Source organism: Calypte anna, chromosome 13, assembly GCF_003957555.1.
Source record: "Calypte anna isolate BGI_N300 chromosome 13, bCalAnn1_v1.p, whole genome shotgun sequence".
Taxonomy (NCBI): domain Eukaryota; kingdom Metazoa; phylum Chordata; class Aves; order Apodiformes; family Trochilidae; genus Calypte; species Calypte anna.
The window spans coordinates 14561292-14565643 of record NC_044259.1 but is presented as its reverse complement, the minus strand read 5'-3'; positions in this window follow the sequence as shown (position 1 = coordinate 14565643).

Below are 4352 nucleotides of genomic sequence, written 5' to 3'. Positions count from 1 at the left end.
ACCTGGATTTTTATTTTATTCAGAATTTGCATCGTATGTCATGTCTCTAATGAGCCAGAGAGGCTCTTCTGAGGGTTCAAAGACAGCTCATGCTGCCTGCCATTATTCCCATTGCCTACCTTGCTGTTACTGTACATTATAATAACACTTCACATATACAGAGGGCCTTTTGGAGAGAGTTTGGAGTGGATATGGAACAAAAATCTCATTAATTCCCCGCCGTGTGCAGTGGAGGCAAGTGGAATTAGTTCTCTTCCTTTTTCAGCAGGCTCTGGACACATCCAATGGAACTGTCTCCAAAGGGAAACGAAGAGGATTATGTGATCTTTATTGGGATCTTTTTACAAGACTGATGTGTGAAAGGAAGAGCATGGTGTGAAGGAGCATCTGCCATGCTGTTAACACACACAGGACATGGAAAGAAGACCCAAAAGGCAAGTGCAGGAGCATTTCAGCTGAAGGAGTTGTTCCAAAAAGACCTAAAAAGACCCAGAAGGGAAATATTTTCCCTCAATATTAGAACTGAGAGAGAAAGCAGATAAAAAAAATGAGAATGTAGGATGAGATAGAATGTATTTTATAAAAGTATATTAACAGGCTCATGGCTAAAGCCCTTTCCCATCAATTAACTCTTCTCCTCCATATTTCCTACTGAAGCCAGGCACAAACTGCTGTCTCTTAGGGAATATTTTTCTGTGGCATTCTGATTTCATCTACCTGGATAATTTTTTGTTTGTTTTGTTGGTTCAGTCCTGCTGTGTCCCCTGCAGGGCTGTGCCTCCAGCATCATCAGCATCTGTCTACCTGGCATTTCACAAGCACCCCAAGAATAAAAGGAATGAAAGTTCATCTACTTATTCTTCTGAATAAATTCTGCTGAATTTGAAACAAGAGCACAGCAAAGATGCTCAGAGCTGTTCTCAGTGCTTTTGCTCAGAGTCTGGGAAAAATAGAGGGGAGAGTAGTCTGGTGGAAAATATCCAATGTGAAAACACCATTAACTGGAGATGAAAATGGAATGGATATTCAGGCTGATGCAGGACTGGGGGTTTTACCAAATGCCACTGTAACTTTTTATGGGAACTCTTGCTTGTAGTCTAATGAGGACAGTAGAAATTTAATATGGCAGGCAAATAGAAAGAAACTTGTAATTCTGTGCTGTTGGTTATTTCTCCTATTAGTAGAGAGGTGGAAAGGTGTTTTTTCTCTGAGGTCTCCCTCTGGCCTTTCTGAGCAACTCACAGAACCAAGAAAAAATATTTATGGGCTTAGTGATTTAATAATTTCACCCTTCAGATTCATTTATACAGGAAAAGCTTTTTAAATAATAGATGTTTATTGCTGCAGAAGATTTCTTCATTTTGACTGAGGGCTTGTCTTGAGATTCCTCCCTTTTTGGTGGAGCAGCTGTTATTTCTGCTTATTGCTTACTCTGTTGTGTGTACAGAAATGTCTATTTGTTCTAAGTGCTATTTTCTACGTGATTGATTTTAGAGTATTCGGATGAGTGTGCAGAGAGTCCATTGCTCCTGGATTTCATTTCAAACTAAACATCCGTCTGAAAGCAGAGGTTAAAGCAAGTGCAAGCCAAAGCAATGGCCATTCACAAATAGGATTGTCACAGTCTGATGGGCTGGGATATGTGAAAATTTCTTTTCAACAGTTGAACAGCTCTCAAACAGGTTCACAGAAACTAATTGAAGGCTTAGTCAGTACAGAGAGTCCTGCTGGAGAGGAATAATGAATGAGGATGCACTGGAGAAGAACAAGGAGGCAACAGGACTGGGAGGGAGGGAGGGGTAGGAAGAAACCAGAAGTGGTAGATAAATAGAGTGAATTTGCCCACAGGGTGTGAGGGATCTGAGCTCTCTGTTTCCCAAATGGCAAACACACCAGCTCAGCCCACCTGCCTGTACGTGGAGTGGTTTTCCATCCTGTCTTTGCCTTGCTCTGTGCATCTTGTCACCACCAATCCAGATTTTGGGGGGCAGAAAAAGCAGTGTGTCACTTAGGGTACCCAAAATGCTGCAGGTGCTGGGTGCAAAAGGATGGTGGGGCTGCCCCATCCCTTTCCTCTCCCAGCCCTGACCCCTCACAGCTGCTTGTCCTTCCTCACCCACTGTTTGCTTAAGGCTCCAGGAAAACACTTCACTGGGAAAAATCTTTGCCAAGTTCATGTCCAACATTTTTTGTTCAACAAACTTCTCCTGAGTATGGAATAGTGTTTGATGTCTTGGGGACATTAACCCTTATTTTGGATGGTCATAGCAGGAACATGGGGATCTTGGTGAGCTCATCCTAGGACAGGCAGCCCCGTGCTCCTGAGGGAAGATGCTCTTCTGAGGATCTGGGTTTTCTGTTCTTTGGGGGTGCCCAGGAGAGAAGCTCACAGGTCTATAAACCAGCTGCATGAATAAGAGGAACCTTATCTTTTCTGAAGGGGACACAAGGAAGGGGGCACAAGGAAGGCAGGGCAGGAACCTACATCCAAGTAGTTGGTCCTGCCACCATGTGGGAGCTTCTCTGTTCTTCTCTGCAAAGAAATTCCTACTAGCTGCTGTTTTCAAAGGCCTCAGCAGTTGTCAATGCCTTTGTTTTAATCTCTCTCTACTTTTTGTTTCACTTTTTAAGAGCTTTATGCCTTTCCCTGACAACAAATTACTAGAGCTGGGAGAGGAGTGAATTTTAAGGTTCATTCTCTCTTGAAGCCTCTGGACTGGAAAAATGTACATCCAGCAGATCAGGCTTCATCACCTGAAATCTTTACCCAGAGCTGAAGAACCAAGTCACCCCTGTCTGGCGAATGCATAGATAACTCCTCCCTTTAAAACAGAGCACTGAAGGTGCTCATAAAACACTTCAGTTTTACAGACATGTGGTTGGAAGACTCTCAGGGTCAGCAATACCCATGAGGGCTCAAAACCTCACCTATTCCTCAGGAAGACCTGAAAACTCCATTTCTTAGCTTTTAGGCTGGAGTCATGAGCCTTTTAAGGTAAGACTTTATGCTTTATCTACTTAAAGGCAGCAGCGACACAGTTCCCAAGGAGAGGAAAGCTGGCTGAGAAATGGTTTTATGTACTTCATCTAAGAACAATTAATGGTGTTTATAGGAATCAGATTTATTTACTGTGGGGGGAAAAAAACCCAACATAAAACTTTGTAAATACAGTGTTCATTACTGCTAAAGACTTCTTTTGCTTGGCTTGGTGGTTCCTTGCTGAATACATTTCAATTCCCATCCTTTGCAGTGCAGCTGCCCTTCCTGGCCGCTGCTTGGTCTGAAAATCCACAGGAGGGTTCTGCAGAAGTCTGTCCCCAAAGGCAAGCTGCCACAAAGGACCCATTCTGCTTCCCAGGAAGATTTAGGGAAGCAAAAAGCCTTCAGCTTTGTTCTCAGGCTGGTCAGAGCAAATTCATTACAATCACTGGGATGCTGAGGTGAGTTAGGGTGAATAAATGAGGACCAAGCTGAGTCTTCCTTGACCCTTTGTGAGTGGCACTGCACAAGGAACCTCATTCTTTAAGTCATTTGTCCGTGTTTTGGCCTCTTTAGGACTTCTGCACAACCTCTTTGCTGGGAATCCCATGGTGATTAAAGCAGTGACAGCCTCAAGTGAGAGTCTGAACTCTGCAGCCCTTATCTTCAGAGCCCTGAGCACCCTCTCTGCCCCTGGCTGGGATGGAGGTTTCCCAGGTGAGATGTTGGGATGGAGGACTGGAATTCCAGGGCTGGCTCTTGGGGACCTGTCCCACGAGCCAAGGCAGGCTGGTGTGGACACCTTTGTGTCCAGAACCCTTCAGAGTGACCCTGTAGCGTGTGGCTGGATGCAGAACTCACCTATGGGCTTCAACCCAGAACGGTGTGGATCACAAGCAACCTGGCCAAGGGGGCAAACTCATGGCAGCCTTAGTGTCAGAAAACAGAAACCTCTCACCGCGGGGGACGCCTGAAAGTGGGGGAAGAATTCCCCGAGCACGGGGGATGATACCAGCCGGCACCAAGGTGGGGGGAAGGGGAGATGTCATTCAAACAGGATGTGGGGCAGGGCGAGCTGGGTGGGGATGGAAGTTCAGAGGGGGGTGAGATCGATGCCCCTCGGCTCCAGAGCGTTTCAGTGCATCATCCCGCTCTCCGTCCCGAGTGGGGGGTGGTGCAACAGGAGGAAAAAAAATTCCGAAGTATTAAAAAAAACGAATGTGGATGAGACTGAGCTGGACGGGAGGATGGAGGACACCCCTGGCTACTTTCTGCTGCCGGCGGGGCTGAGGGGCACGGAGGGGTGGGTGGGCGGGCGGATGGCTGGATGCCCTTCCCGGGGGGCGGCCCCCTCTCCCCTCCCCTCCCCTCT